A 16,266-nucleotide genomic window follows, 5' to 3' on the forward strand; every position below is an offset into this window, starting at 1 on the left:
ACGGCCCGCCGCCGCGGGGTCGGCCCCGGGCCCGGCGGGGCGTTTCCTCTCGCGGCCGCACTGGCGCCGCCGCCGCCGCCGCCCTCCCGCCTGGCGGCCGCAGGGCCCGGGCAGGCGCTGCCGGGCCAAGCCCCAGGCTCCGAGCTGTCGAGCCCCGGGCCTGACGGGGCCTTGTCCTGCCCGTGCCGGCGGTTGTCCACCGCCAGCACCGTTACCGCTGCCGGCGGTTGTCCTCCGCCAGCACCGTTACCGCAAGGGACAGCTGTGGCGGCGGCTCCCGACTGCGCCCTGGGCAGTTCCTTGCGGCCGCCAGCCTTTGCCCTGCAGGCAGGCCTCGGTAAAAGCGGTGCCTTGGGGGCGTTCGGCAGGCGGGCCGGGCTGAACGGGCAGCAGCGCTCCCCCGCAGCAGCCTGCTCCCGTCTCAGGGCCGGCGGTGCTGGCTGACAAAGCCCCTGTCCTCTGGCAGGGCCCGCAGGCAGAGCAGCAGTGAGGTGCCTCGGAACAGCTGTCCTGGCAGGTGAGGGATCACCCTGCACCTCAAACACATTCAACTGAACCTACCAGTTGGCTGTATGAAAAGGCAAACAAGTGCTGCTCGCGCGGTTAGTTACCCCTGTGTGTTGGGCAATTAAGGGTGTGCGTCGTTTGCAGAGTACAGGAGCAGGCTGACAGATGTGGCTGTGCTGACCAGGCAGGACTTGGTGTTAATGAGCTATGTATACCACAGCTACATCCCAAAGTATTTTAGTGCTACAAAATAAGAAATGAAGTGATATTTTGATGGCAGAATCAAATACCCTCTGCTAAATTCTGGGTTTGATTGTATAAGCATAAGAGAAGTGGTTACCTCCTAGTTTTACCTGAATTTCACTTCATATTAGAACCTGACGTGCTGATATTTTTTTTATTTCTCATTTTGGTGTTACAAAATTAGTTCATTTTTCATCACATTGAAGTTTTCTTGGTATTCAATAAGCTGTATATGCTGAAAACATTACTCTTTCTATATACAGTGGTCTACAAAATAACATTTAAATAATCTAGTAAATATTTCAGTCTTTATTCCACTAAGGAAGAAAAACAAACAATTGAGCAGGGTTGAAACTCCAGAGACCTGACAGTGTCCCTGAAAAATAATGATGGAGTTATTTATAGGGGATTTGGTGGTTCAGTGACATTTTCCATCCATGACTAAGGCGTAAGGCAGTGCCTCTTCAATTATGTTTTGATTCTTACAACCTCAGCATTCTTCATGCTGCTGTTTGCTCAAGCTGGATCCACTGGGATTTGATATTATTTTGTCTTCATTAATTAGCATGCTAGTTCTTTAATATCTTGATCAAAGTCAAAATAATCAAATTTTCACCAGCTAATTAAATTTTGTGCTATTTTATTTTGTACTAAGAAAAATAAAGCACAGGCAGTGGAGACAGACCTTAGGATGATGTACCTCCATCACCTATGCATTCCTTGGGTAGTATGACAGTATATGCTTTAAATATCCAGCCAAGAGAAAAATGGCAAGCTTTTTGTGAACTGTAGCATGCTGGATTTGCAAAAATCTAAATACTTTGTTAGACAAGTGTCAGAAATCGTAACCCAGGAGCAGAAGAATGTATGCATGTGTGTTTGTAACGCGATGCCTGCACACTGCTGATTTTAGAATGTCCCTTTTTCCATTAGTCAGATGCATTAAATCCTGACAACAGCTGTAAGGGAAAAGCATGCTTCTGAAAAGATATTTAATATAAGAGGTCATCTCTTGTAAGATGCTGAATTTCTACCTATGGCACAGAAAACAGACATTATATTAGAGTTAGCAATGTTAACTATTGCCCTGTCTTGTTTTCACTTTTTTTCCTAAGGAGAGATTAAATCTTTCTGTTTGGAAAAGAAATCCCTCTATTTGTGCACATTTTCCAAATTAATTCCAGAGCAATTTCCAAAAGCTCTTTCTAAAGGGCAGTTCTGATAAAAATATAATTTGCTGAATTGGATTAGTAAAAATATTCCCTGCTTAATCAGGTTTAGGAAACAAAATCTCTGCTAAATATGAAAGCTTGCACTGTGAACGAGAAGAGAGAACTATACAAATGGAATATGCTCATTTTCTAGGGTGCAGAAGTAAGACATCTGGAAAAAAAGAAAGAAAAGTACTGCTTGCCTGTGTCTGAAGATGCCTCAGCCTGTAGCATGTGATACTGAAATAAGGCACAGAGGTGCAGTAAGCCTAAGGTACTGGGCAAAGTTGAAAGAACACAAAGGGAAAGACATTTATGCTCATGTAAAATCAGTTGAAAAGTTGTTCTTTTGTGAGAATTTTAAAGAATGATGGGTTTGGTAGACAAAATTATGTCACCCTTTTTTTGTAGTATGTTTGCCTTCTCACCCTGAGAAAGGTATTAGGCAGGTTTCTTATTCTTGAACGCCTGTGTGTGAATTTAGTATAAAAATATTCATAATGATCTCAGCATCCTAAACCATATTATATTTTCATACATATGATTTCAAGACCTTCCTGGAAGAAAAGGAATGTCATAAATGAACCTCTTTGTACTTGGAGGATTTGTAAACTGGAGACTTCATTGTCCTCCTGCATTTGTGTAAGGTGAAAATGTAATGAGTCACATGCAGCTACACTAGCAGGAGTACTCTGAGAGGGGAATCAGAACCTGTAGCTTTACAGGGACAAAGAATAACAGAATTCCTCAATAACCAGAGTAAAGAGAGGAGCAAAAGTACTTAAGAAGAAGACAGGGAAAAAGATGTTGAGAGAAGGCAGAGGTGAAGCAAAAGAGGCAGGAGGCGAAGGCATATGCCAAAAACTGAGTAATGACAGAGCAAAATATGACAGAAGTAAGCTTGAGCTGTGATGGTTAAAACCCAAATTACTTCCCAGGTACAATAGATAAATTGAGAGGATTTCAAAGTATGGGAAAGAATGAAAACTTAGAAATAAAGGGACAGCTGTTACATTCCATCTATGTATGCCTTAAATCTTGAATACCACAAAATTCAGCTAATTTAATATCTCAGATAAATTCAGAGAAGCAAAATTATGTTCCCTGCTTCTTCTAGGGACTTCCGTTTGATCAGAGCAAGATGATGTCTATGTGTATTGCACAGCTGCTGAGATGTGTTATGACAGCATGTGTATGTGATGTTACGACAGAGTCAGCTGATACTGCCATCATGGGTAATTTAAATAACATTAAATGCAGGAAATAGGACAACTGAAAAAGCTGAAGGATGTTGATGGGAGCAGGAAATACCACTCTCTGTGACCTCACCTTACTTTTTAAGGTCACAGTGAGAGAGGAATCATCAGTCTCAATGTATTGGACTGAACTACAGCACAAACTAAGGTTGATAATTGAGCCTTTGTCCCCTGTCACATAGGATCTGAATTACCAGATAGGATTGTAGGATGACTTGCTTTTCTTATTTGTGTTTGTTATCAGGTAATCAGAAATGCTGGCAGACATTTTGGCTGTCTTAAGATCCCGAGATGAGACAACTGACTTCAGTGGAGCCAGAATCTCACTGTCTAATCCTGGTTGAAGGCCCCTGAGTTCAGGAGTAAAATCAGGCATGTGGTGTGCACACTTCTGAGAGAGGAGCTTTCTGTTCTGTTGTGTCCAGCTAATAGGAGGCAACACATTGTAGCATATACCCTTTGACCATGTCCCCAGGCTTTCTGATGCTACTTAGATCATTCCTTTCCTCCCTGGAGCTTTCACTCAACAAATTTGCATTTCCTAATCAGTTGACTCGACAGGGGCAGTGGGAGTTCTTATTTGCAAGTAATGCCCTACTGTATATTTGATACAAGCTTTTTCAACCCCTTTGTTGTGCAAATACGGGCATATGAATCAAGCAAACCAAGTGGCTTCAGTAGGATTATCAGAGAGTTAAGTGCTGTGTCATATGAATAAATACTGCTCTCCAAGAGACAGATTCTACAGTCTAGTATAACTTTATTTTTTGAAGGAAAAGGGGTAGCAGCAAAAGTTAAACCAAGGAGGTAGTCACTTCACTGTTCAGTTTAGCTGCAAATGTGAAAGATTCAGCAGTAGTATTAATGATACACCATATTCATATTTACATCTCAAAGTTATCATTCCTTTCCACGTAGAGGAAAGGAGGAGGATTGTGTCACACTTTGCATGTAGGAGAACAGCCACAAGAAGTGAAGGGATTTAGGGTAGCCAGTCATCCTATGGGAAGGGTCTCTGGCTTCCAGCTTCTAGTCAAGCAAGAAGGCAGCAAGGTTAGCAGGGACTCTGGCCAGCTTGTAGAATGAATTTCAAAATCTTTTAATCACCTACTAAAAAGGAGTATTGAAGTGGTAAGATAAACCAGATGCTAGAGCTGCTATTGCAAACAGCATTTTTGACAACTAAAGTGAAAATACAAGCATTTCTAGAACTCCTCTATTTTTTTCGCAGCTGTCATTCACTGTGTGAATCTCTGTTACTATGCAGGAGAGGATTCAGCAACTTTGAAGGCATTTTTAACCACTGTGTAGTTTTGCTGGTAAGTGGAAAGTCACAGTTAAGTCAGCAGCAGCAATTTGAAGGTTTCTTGTTTTGAGGAGTGGTGCCATGTTGCTAAAACTTTTTATGATTTAAATGGGAATACTGCAAAATTGTTGGTGTTTTCTTGCAGTTGGGGTTCCCTTGATGGCAATTTATTATTGTTTTTGCTTAGAAGTGTAGGAAAATGATAACTGTGATAACTGCCTTCAGCAAGAAATTAAGGAAACAGATTATTACTGGGCAGAATCATATATCTGCAGTAAATACAAATGGGGGGGCATTTCTCAAACTTTCGGTGTCTGTGGGTCACTGTGATAGTATGAGTAGAAAAAAAAAAATTTATTCCATTTACATCCATTCAAATGACATGGATGAAAGACAAGTACCATGTTCATTCTTGAGAGAGACCCATTCCTACCTGTAAAGTACTCAAGCTGCTGAAGAAAACAGTGAATAATTTCCACAGTATAAAACATTAAATATCAGCAATTTCCTTTTTCTTATGTCTCACCATTTGCAGTAAATATTGTAGGGAGATACTGGAAATTATGCTTTTCCAATTAATTGCAAGCATTCCAATTCTGTTCAGCAAAAGGCTGCTCAATGCCCAGAGACAAAAAAAACATCTAATGAATAATCAATATTTGTTTACAGAAGAAAGCTTTTTTTTTATTTTATTTTTTTTAAGTAATTACACAAAAACTAGAAACTGATGACTGGTTTGAAAGGAAGATAGAGGGGTGGGGTGCTATATGACCTTCACTTTCTAAATTATGTTGGGCTTTTTTTCTGAGCTATCCAGGACATTTCCAGTAAAAGCAAGCTAAAACTTACAAATTTTACCCCTGTAAAAAAGTAAATATTATTCTTTGTCTTTCAGACTTGGATAAGCAATTGTAATAGCTGACTACAGATATTCTGAATATTTTTCTCTTTATATCCTGGTAATTTTTTTCTTCATTCTAGGCTTTCACTTTTCTCCACGTTACTCTGGAGAGTTTTAAGTGAGTTACTGAAAAAAAAGGCAATGTTACTTATTTCTCAAGATCTAGACTAAGCGCTTGAATTCATTAAGTTACCAAAACATGAATGCTACCAGTTTCTTCACTGCCTTCATTCAGATTTCTTGTATCTGGTGGTTTTTTCCTTTTTTTTTTTTCTCCTCCCTTTATCTGCCATGTTGTCTATATCAGTGACCCAGGATCAATAGCTGGAGAGGATGGCAGTCAGCTACATTTCATATTTTCAACTGCCTGTGCTCTTTGAACCATGGTTTCAGTGTTACCAGCATTGTTCCAGCCCTTCATCCATCCACGCTGGATGAGCAGAATGCTGATATTCCAGGGTTCTTAGGAACAGGATCTCCCTTTGCTTGGCCAGAGTGTGAATGCTCCTTTTGGCCCATGGCTTGTTGTCTTTGGCCAGCAGAATCTCTGAATACATTAAATCTGCTGCTTTTCATTTCTGGACTGTGGATACCTGGTCAGGCTGTCCCATGTTTTTGAGGCATGCTAGAATAGGAAAAGATCCGCACTGTTTTTATTCTGATCACACATGGGAAGTGAAATCTAACAGCACCTTGCTGGAGCATACTACATTGGGCCAAAAAGTAGAGAATCTTGTTTGTAGCTTGTGAAGAGGTTTTTTTCATCCTGCAATGTAAAAAACCACTATAGAAGTGTCACATTACACTGAACACATAATGAGAATTTGGCTAATACAATGTGATTATAGTCAGAATTAGCACACCAAAAATTCTGTGCCCCAGTGGAAAAGCCTATTAATATGATAACAGCCAGGAGGTCCATGAGGAGCAGAGCAAATCCAGAGTCTCTTGCTTGCATTCCTGGCATCTTTGGGAGGCAGAGAGGTAGCTGCTGTGAATGAGAGGAAGCCATCTAAGAGGTGGGTTGATAGCAGCGTTTTCTGAGCTGCTGAAAGCATGCCTTTGGAGTCCTGCAGGATCCACCCTCCCTACCCGCTATCACCTGCCTGACCAGGCGAGCGATCCCAGGTAGTGGGAGCTTGCGCAGCGTCTGGGGAGAATTTGAGATGTTAACCCTTGGAGTCAAAGGATTAAGGGGATGATGCAGTTCATTTTGAACATCCTGTCTGGAAGCAGTCCAGTGATTCATGGTGTGGGGGAATGCGAAGAAGAGACAAGACAGGCAGCTTGCATCATCTGGCAGTTGAGTGGCTCTGTAGTTCTGAGAACACCCTGTCACAGTCGATCCTCGAATCTGACAGCTTTTCGCTTTCAGGCATGGACTACTCTTTGATCCTATAAAGTTTATCTTGGTTTTCATGACACACCCCTGTAAGTAACCAGCCATGTATCTCATTGCCAGTAAGTCAGCAGTGTGCAAGTGTCATCAGCTAAATATCCAGGAATGCTATATTCAGAAGTGACAAAACCCCATGAGATATTTTAAAAGCAAATGTATTTTCTCTGGATTTTGTAGCTTATACTCAGTGGCAGGCTTTATCACACAATCCCAGATGTGGATTTTTGGCAGGGTTTTAACCTCTTCCGAGAGAGACTGCCTATCTTCCAGTTTTCTCATTTTCTTATGATCCTGTATTTACAAGCAGAGCTAGTAAAATAACAGAAAAGCACATTCAGTGGGGAAGGTTTGGCAAACCCAGAATAATCTCATTGAGATGAGTGATGGTTTTAGACCTTATTTGCAAAATATGGAGTTCAAAAACGTATCATCTCACAGAATTTCAGGACCAAATATCTCCATGGCATAAATAGATGTAAATCCACTACAGGAAGTGCAGTTTTATCTGTTCACCAATGGTGACTTTTTTTTGTTTATAGCATCTCTCAATATTATAATGAACAGTCCTTAAAAAGATTTAAACTTTCTTTGATTGGTGCTTCAATGCAAATGCTTTGCTTTTGACTAATGCCCTCCATCCTGGAGCCTCGGAGTGCATTAAGTAATGTGTCATTTACATTTTAGCCTTTCCCTTACGTCCTTTCTGAGGCTTGTATGCAGTGCAGAGTTGTTTCTCTGCTTCATTTCTAAATGCCCACACTTCTGTGGCTTTCTAATAGAGATGCCAGACTGGATGATAGTCATTTTTACTTCAGGTGAAGCGTAATGGGGTTTGTGGTTCCTGATGAGCTCATTCCACAGACCAAGGCTCGGCTCTGCAACAGTTTTTAGGAGGTAATTGTCAATGGGACATGAGGTACCAAAGAGGGACTTCACAGCACTGTAGCCATGGCTTATTGGTTTCCTGTACAGACAAACTTTGTTCACATGGTAGAAATTTTGTTTGGAATAGAACCAAGTGAAGGAGATGAAAATCTCAACCAGGTGAGACCTGCTGATGTGTCTCAGCTGAGGGTTTGGGCCAGTGTCAGAACGGGTGGTGAACTCGGGTGCACCTGGGAACTTCTTGGTGCACACAGCAGTTTGTTGCCCCTTTTCCACAAAGGGTGGAAACACAGAGGTGATTAGCATATCTGAAATGTTAACAATATGAAATGCATGAGTCAAACCTTGAAAATAAAGGTCTAATGCAATTGATTAAAATTGCAATAGGTTGTTTATAACATCCTGTGCATTCAAGCCTACTTTGACTTTAAACATTAGGAATATTTTATTACGGAGCATTGTACTGGACCTGCCTGGCATGGAGTTAACTTTCTTCATAGCAGCCTGTATGGTGCTCTGCTTTGCGTGTGTGGCTAAAACAGTGTTGATAATGCACCGGTGTTTTGGCTATGGCTGAATAGTGCTCACACAGGGGCAAGGCTTTTTTCTGCTCCCTCCGACAGTGAGTAGACTGGGGATGGGCAAGAGATGGGGAAAGGGATATGGCTGGAACAGCCGACCAAAGGGGTATTCCATACCATATGTAATTGTGCTCAGCAATAAAAGCTCAGGGAAAGAAGGTGGGAGGTGGTACATTCATCGTCACGGCATTTGTCTTCTCAAGCAATGGTTACACATGCTAAGACCCTGCTTTCCAGGCAGTGACTGGGCATCTGCCCACTGATGGGAAGTAGTGAATGAATTCCTCTTTTTGCCTTTGCTTTCCCTATTAAACTTGATCCATGAGTCTTTTCACTTTCCTTCTGTTTTCATCCTGCAGGATAGGGGAGTGAGGGAGGGGCTGGGAGGGTGTTTGGCTGCTGGCTGAGGTCAAACCATCACAAGCACTAGAAAATAGACACTTAGCTCCCATTCCTAATAAACATTGCTCATCTTGTTTCCCTGCATGAATGTTCGTCTACTTTTAAATTTTCCTTTGCATTGTTTTATTCTGAATAATTAGTTGAGGAGGTAATGGCATCATCACAGTTCACTCTGACGGTCCACACCAAAACAGTTAGCTCTTTCTACAAAATTGATTAGGAATGACACCCTTAAAAGCACTGAATTTAAATTTGCATTTAGGTTTCAGAGTTAATGTCTCATGGAAACCCAGCCTCCTGAGATGTCAGAGAGGTGGTATTGATTCCTTTCCCTAATTCAGCAGGCTGACACAAAAATGTTTGAAGAGACACTCTTGGACTACACAGACAACTCTACAGGAGCAGTTTAAAACTGTGGATTCTTATAGAGTCTCTGCCCAGCTTTTTCGTGTGATGCCATTGCAAGCTGCCTCATCCACAGAAGTCTTCTTATGAGAGAGCTCAGACTTCCCCAGGAGGATGGCTTAGCAGCTGGCCAGGAATATGTTTTGTCTTATTTGCAGTCTTACCTTTTCACTCTGTCACTTCTAGGTAACCTCTTCTGAGTGCCTGGGCTCGGAAACTTCAGCTCCATAAATGCAACTCCTGACTTGCAGCAGCCTGATTGATGATCCCCAAAGAAGTTCTAGTTTGCCATTGCTGCCAGCAAGCTCAGCCTCTGAGCATACACACCAACAGCGTCTTCACACCAGTGTATGATACAGTTATTTCTTAATGTTTTATGATTTCCTTCTTTTCAACTTCTCTTTTGCTTGCACTTCCAGCAGTTTTTATAGAAAGGTATTTTAAAAAGGTGGGTGAATTGATTCCTTATTGATTGTGCTTGCACTGTATAATGATGGATATTTCTAACAGAATCCATCCTTTTAATCCAACTCTTTGCCACATATACACTGATGGAAGCAAAATGCCTTTAAGACATCATATATTTGTAAAGAACGTTAGTAATGCACTGAAGTAGATCAGCTTCATATGTTCATTTGAAGATTAGGGTCTAAATTTAGATTTATTCCCCAGTGAGAAGGGCTTTGTGGCCTCAATTTCAATAGCTGTTGCAATCCAAAACTACCACAGGAGTTAGTGCAATGAGAAGGCTTTGATTTGGAGCCTGGGACTGAATTTTACATTAGAAGCTAGACCTCCAGACTTTAGTGGAAATGCATGGCAGAAATGCCTTGCATGCCTAACTTTGGTTGGTGTCCAGCCTTTCCATGAGCTCTCAATTTCACCAAATTCCCCTTGATTTACAGCACATTACTCATAAGGCCAAGCTGTCCCTGGGCAATGTGATAGCATGCCATTGTGTCCTTCATAGGTTCATGGTGCTGAATGTATAGACTTGCTATTGCAGCCTCTTCACTTGCTTTCAGTGTGAAGTTCCCTGCTGTGGTGATCTCTGGAGTGAAAGCCCTATCTCTAGGTGAGAGATTTGGTTTGGGCTAGAAGTGTTACCCTGATTTACCATCAGCCCAGCAGTATCATGGCAACATGTCCCAGAACTGATGTGATTGTCACTATGGAAGAGCTGCTGTACCATCTTTAACACTCAAAATTACAAAGCATTTAAAAGTATATGGGACAGACTTGATAAGTTACTCTCCTGTAGCTTATGAGCGGGTCTTACACAGCATGCAAAGCATAAGGGCTCAGTTCTTGAAGGCATTCTGTCCTTTATAGTACATGTAATAATCTCTGCTCCTTGTATATGTGTGTAGCCTCCGTCAGGGAAAATGGTAATGAGTCTGCATCCCAAGGAGATATTCAATCCCAATTCCCCTTCAGTAACGTATAATGTCAACAGAAGACTTTGATGAATGCAGCTTCTTAATTAGATGCTTGAGCTGGAGATTATTAATCCATTTACCTCAAATTCTGATTGGACGATGAATTGCTCACTGTTTTATGCCTAAGTTTATGACCATAGTTATCTTTCTGGATCCTTTAAAGAGTCATACTCATAAATGAATATATTTCTGGAAACTTGACTTGTATTACTTTCCTCAATATGTGTGTGCATGTGTGTAAATATTCTGAAAACCTCCTCACTCCACCAGCCAGGGGTATCCTGCAATGTAAAAGTTCAGCAACTGCAGCTATATGCCATTTCCACATGGTAGTGACATCTGACCTTTAAAAAAAATGGATTTTGGCACCAATGAGAAGCAGCTGATTATCATGCCAAAGACTGGTCTCTTTGTACCAGAATTACTGAGTGGGCATTATCTGGGGACCTGCCAGCTTTCAAATGCACTTTAAAACCATAAGCTTAAGTTGTAATACTAAAGTATACTTACTAATGATCCTATAGATCTAAAAATCAGTCATAGGACATTCAGGACAAGGTAAACCATTTGCTAAAAGAGCATGTAGCTGCCTGGATGACACACATTTGCCTGGATACAGAGGATACAGCTGAGGATTCTTTTGAAAATACCCTCACAGCAGGAAGAAGCTTTTTTTTCCTTTGAACACGCTGAATTGGCCTAGTTGGCAGTTCATGGTGTATACTGCAATGGCTCCATCTGCTGAAACAGCTCACAAATCACTTGAAACTTCAGAAAGTTGCAGCAAATGGGATTCTTTTTCCTATTGTCTGTGCTATTAATGCCCTTTGTGTGTCTGTGTCTAGGGTGGGCTGCTTAAGAATAGGCTAAGAACATACTGCAGTTTCTCTGTGTGTATATGTGCCCACCCAACAGAGGGATGAGACCGACAAGCACGTGGAGGACATTCAGTCGAGTGGAATAAATGATAGGGAATGAAAAGCATCCCTGTTTTTATATGGGCTGTTGTGTAGGGCTTGCTGTGTGCAAGCAAAGATTTAACGGCAGCATCTAAATTGTACAGTGATATCTGGGAAGAGATAAAGGTATTAGAGTGAGGGGCTTTCTTCTGCTGTGTTCTGTGGTTTTATCTATACTGTCTGCTATTAAAAAATACAAACAAACCTTGCCACAGTTACTTCCTATTCTAAATACAGTGGCAGATGATAGCTCTTCTGGCACCTGTGGGCTCACGTGTTGCTAAATGATTGCTTCTCCGTAGTGTTACTGACATCCTAGCTGACAACATGTCCCAGTTGTCCTTCCCAGTGCAGGGTGTGTTTGTCATTAAGGTCCCTGTATCTCACTGCTGAACAAATTCAGACTGGGATGAGGCTAACTGTTCCCATCCTATGAGTTCTAGGAGGACTCTTCATGGCAGACTATCTATGTTGACATGCAGCTGGGCTGAGTTTAGTTCCAAGTATGTATAAAATAAAATTATACCTGCACAGATGAGTGTCATTGAGTCTCATTTTAGGCAGGAGAATAATTTATAGATGTCTATTTTAGGTGCATCTGGCAGCCTGTATAAACAGAGATATCTGCTATCCAATTAGCAAACACAGAGGAGCTTCTTGCACTGTCTGCACCTGGGACACTGTGGTAACTTGGTGTGTTAGCTCCTGCTTTGCTTTAATTTAATAATCTCTTAGTTGTAAGGCTGCTGACCTTGTTTGTGTATGTCATCATTACCCTGAAACAGTTATCCTACTACCAGATGAATTGATGGTACAGGGAGGGGAGCACCAATCCTATCAGAGGAACTGCCAGGACACGAAGTCAGCAGATCCCAGAACCCTTCTGTCAGTGTGACTGGCAGAAGACATTAAAAAATACGATTTGTGTATGTGTGGGCTGAGCTCAGAACTGGGATTTCTGTACCCTACAGTTTTCTGAACCCTTCTCAGTTCTGCTAAGGATGTACTTTGTGACTTGGAGAAAGTCAGTTCTCTCTTTTTCAGTTTCCCCATCAGTAGAGAGAGCCTTTGAGCCATGTAGACAGCTCTTGCCTCACCAAGACTGGAAGGATTAATTACCTTGTACATTGGAAGGCATAAATTGCTATGCAGGGCCAGACCCTATGTCAGTGCATCAAAGGGAGGGGAGGAGGACTGTGGTCCAAGTGCTTACAAATGGACAAACCCCACAATGGTGGGACAAGTTAATGAATAAATTCCTTCCCCTCTTTCCCCTGAACCTCTCTGCTTTTCCTATTAACTTAATAATATTCCTGCTCAGTCCTTGAGCTTCATTTTCTCCTGAACATTGTTTGTTCCCACTGTTCTGCTTGAAAAAGGCACTTGGATTCATTCTGTGTTCTTGACTTGGAATTAATAGACTCATCCAATCTGGTGAGTCCAAGTGAGTTCCTCTGCATCTCTGCCTTGTGGACTGAGTGCAGCAGAGCCTCTGCAGAGGACAGACATGGGATCATGTAAGTAAAGATTGGATAACGTGTATGCACAGTGTGCCTGATTCAAGCTGGATAACTAATCCAGTGTAAAAACGTGCCTTTTTTGCCATGAAGGTGTGGCCTTCATGGGGAGTAATGGCTAAAATTATTTCAGCTCCTCTCTGCCTCTGACAAATTTGAAAGCTGTGTTAAGCTGATGCTGAGCTTTTTTTGAATACCACAATGCATGAAAGTCTTATTTATTCTGCTTTTTCACCCCTCTCTTCTCATCTTATTAGAACATATGAATCTTTTTAAATGTAGTACACAATCTTGCAAGAAAATCCTGCTTTCTGGTTATATTACTAGTATTTTGTGAGGCACATAATCTCAAAGGGGAGATTTTTCATGACAGAATCTCCTTTTAAATCAGCCCAAGAATGTCATTGTCAGATCCAGGCTTTCCATGTTGTCTGTATGTGGCACTGAAGAAGTCATTTATGCCAAAAGCCAAAGAGGTACCCAAGTGCCTAACCCACAGCTGAAGAGGAGATGATGCTGAGGAGGAGCTCATACTCAAATGCCAAAACACAACCAAGCACAATTAAGAATTTATGCAACAGTCTGCCTGTTCCTTCGTGCTCCATTTGTAAGAAGGGGACAGCAGCTTTGTCCTAATTCCCAGGTAGGTTCAGGAGGTACACCAGTTAGAGACTGTGGGTGCTCAGTGTCTGAGGCAGTAGGGGACCCCACTGAATCCCAAAAGACAGAGGAAGGGGATCCCTGACCCAGTCTGCTTTGATCCCTGGGCGGTCTCCAGCAAAAGCAGGAGGGGATAAAATATTCCTGCTGATACCATCACCTTGACTTCATGAGAAGTTGACTGATGCAGAGTCCGCCATTCCTGATTACGTGACATTGTTTGTGGCCTTGAATTCACCTGATCCCTGTGATCCCTATTATGCTTTTTGTTCACAGCAGAACATTCCAGCCGTCACTCCAGAATGAAAGAGGACAGTCAGAGCAAATCACGTACCCAGTGAATCTGAAAGTAAAAGGTAACTAACTATTTGTACTTTTACAAGGGTCACCTGTTCTCTGTCAGCAGAGTAGGTTTTTTACAACAAATTGTACATCGAATTGCTGAAATAGGCTAGCAAGTGGGTAGTTTCTGCTTCCAACAAAGGAACGGCTATTGCTTTCATAAACTCTTAGATGTGACATTATTCCTTCAGAATCAAATCCTTGTTGGAAATCACTGGTTTTAGAAGTGATCTTCAAGCCTGATGTATATTTGACAGCACTTCAAGTATAAGAAGTGCTGTCAAATATACATCATTTCCTCCTGTTTGGTCTTTTTTTGTGTATATGTGTCTCTATATGTATATGTGTATATATGTCTCTAGCAGATGTAGCCATAGAAAAAAAATTTCAAATTGAAAGCATTTTTATAGTGTTGGTGGCCAGTGAGTATTCCAGGGCATATGAAGTTCCGGAGACATTTTCAAACACATTTTTGTATTGTCCCTTTTTGGTGCCAGATAAAATCAATTTATATATTTGAAAAATCCCTTCACTTGGATTCCTTGGGTGCTGTGGAACTTTTTGTGTTCTGAAAGTGAGGGTATTCATTTAGGTTCCTAAACGATAGTCTAACATTAGATATCCATTTATTAAAAATTCCCAAACTCTTCATCATGAGTTTCACGTGTGATGCCTGTCTCACAGTCCTGCAAGTCAACACCAAGCCAGTGTGTTTTGTAGAGGGCTAGTAACCGTGCCTGCACACTGCACAGCTGTGCAGGAGTGCTCTTTGATCTAACAGTGCAGAGATAAGACCCTGCTAATAGGATGTATTTACCTTAGAAGCTCTCTTTGATGGGTTCTCTCATTTATGAGAGTTGAGCTCTGTGTCTGCTAACAAACACCATATCAGCTTTTTAGCATGAGACTTTGGGGTGCTGTGCCCTAACACATTGAAAAAGGTTTTGTACTAAACACGACAAAGCAGCACTCAGGCAGTCCCATTTGCAAATGCTGTGGATTTTATCTGCCATGCAGTGCAATTTGGGCTCATGAGACTCTTTTGGCTTTGTCCTTAGACCAAGGTTATAAATTTTATAAACATGGGCACCTGGGACATGCAAAAACAGAGAAAAAAATTCTTCACTGCCCCACCCTTTAATATCAAGAATATTCTCATTGACTTTAACAAGCCAGCAATCACCCTATGGCAATACAGTGTAGATACTGTTTTCTCTATGCGTGTCATTCAGCGTCACCCCATCAGTGTTGCGGTCCTGCACTTGGCATCACCTGCATCTCATTCCGTTTACTACCACATTATTAGTTCTGAAGGGAAGCTTAACACCCCTGTTCTTCTTTTAATATAAGGTTAACTTTTGGTAGGGGTTCAGTGATCGTGGTGGTCGTGGTTCAGTGCATTCACGAGAGGATGTATGTGCCCCATGGGCTGGGAATGGTCTTCATAAAGCCCAAGGCTGTGCTTAGGATGGTATATCAACATGGGTTTCAATAACACAGTGGCTCCCATCTATTTCCCAGCTACAGCTAGTGAAACCGTGACCAGGTATGCACTGCTACAGCTCCCAGAACTCCACAGGACAAGATGGGGTCTGAATGTTAGAACAGATTGTTTTTTCACTAGACTTTACACAAGAAAATCGTGTGGTGTTTCCTTTGCTTGCTCCTAGATCTGTACTACTTTCTGCTAGCCCCCACACTTTGCTACTACCTGAATTTCCCAAGAAATTAACACTGCAGATATGGCTGTATCGTTAAGAGGCTCCTGGAAGTGGTAAGAAAATGACACTGCACTCAAATCTGTCAACTTCTGAGACTCTCCTTGGATATTAACACTTCTTGTATTGAGCCATGAGATTCATACCAAGGTTGACATTGCTCCCTTGGATGCTGACGTTACAATTGTGTGTCAAACATTGCCTTATCACACAGGCGTACTTCTCCTGATGTTTGACAAAAAGCAGGAAGCTATTTCTGATATTACGAAACTATTTTCATAACTCTGTGGGGCCCTGTAGGAGTAAACAAGTGTCCTGTATGTGCACTCTTCTAAAAATGCAGCAATCACCGGAGCTGGCTGTGGTTGCTTTCCTTGCATCTAAGTCCAACAGTGAGGCAATTACGCTGTGAAATAATGAAAATTTCAAACATCACACAATGGCATTTTGCTAATCATGGGGACTTCACACATTCCTTTCTGATGCCTCTCCCCTTTTTTAGGATATTTGAATGGAAGTTACTATTTGATCGTCA

General features: G+C 41.7%; 1 long non-coding RNA gene across 2 annotated transcripts; it reads left to right on the forward strand.

Annotated features, from left to right (window-relative positions):
- The first annotated feature begins 226 nt into the window (after window positions 1-226).
- LOC116961529 lies at window positions 227-15,781 on the forward strand. 2 transcript variants are annotated; one of them, XR_004407019.2, is made up of 4 exons: window positions 227-517; window positions 9,283-9,444; window positions 13,948-14,027; window positions 15,684-15,781. It is a non-coding gene; the product is annotated as an uncharacterized LOC116961529 (long non-coding RNA). The 2 variants fall into 2 exon arrangements; XR_004407020.2 differs by having other exon boundaries at window positions 13,951-14,027.
- Window positions 15,782-16,266: the final 485 nt, after the last annotated feature.

The sequence above is a fragment of the Tyto alba genome, unplaced genomic scaffold (genome assembly GCF_018691265.1).
Source record: "Tyto alba isolate M040663 unplaced genomic scaffold, T.alba_DEE_v4.0 Super-Scaffold_26, whole genome shotgun sequence".
NCBI classification, from domain to species: domain Eukaryota; kingdom Metazoa; phylum Chordata; class Aves; order Strigiformes; family Tytonidae; genus Tyto; species Tyto alba.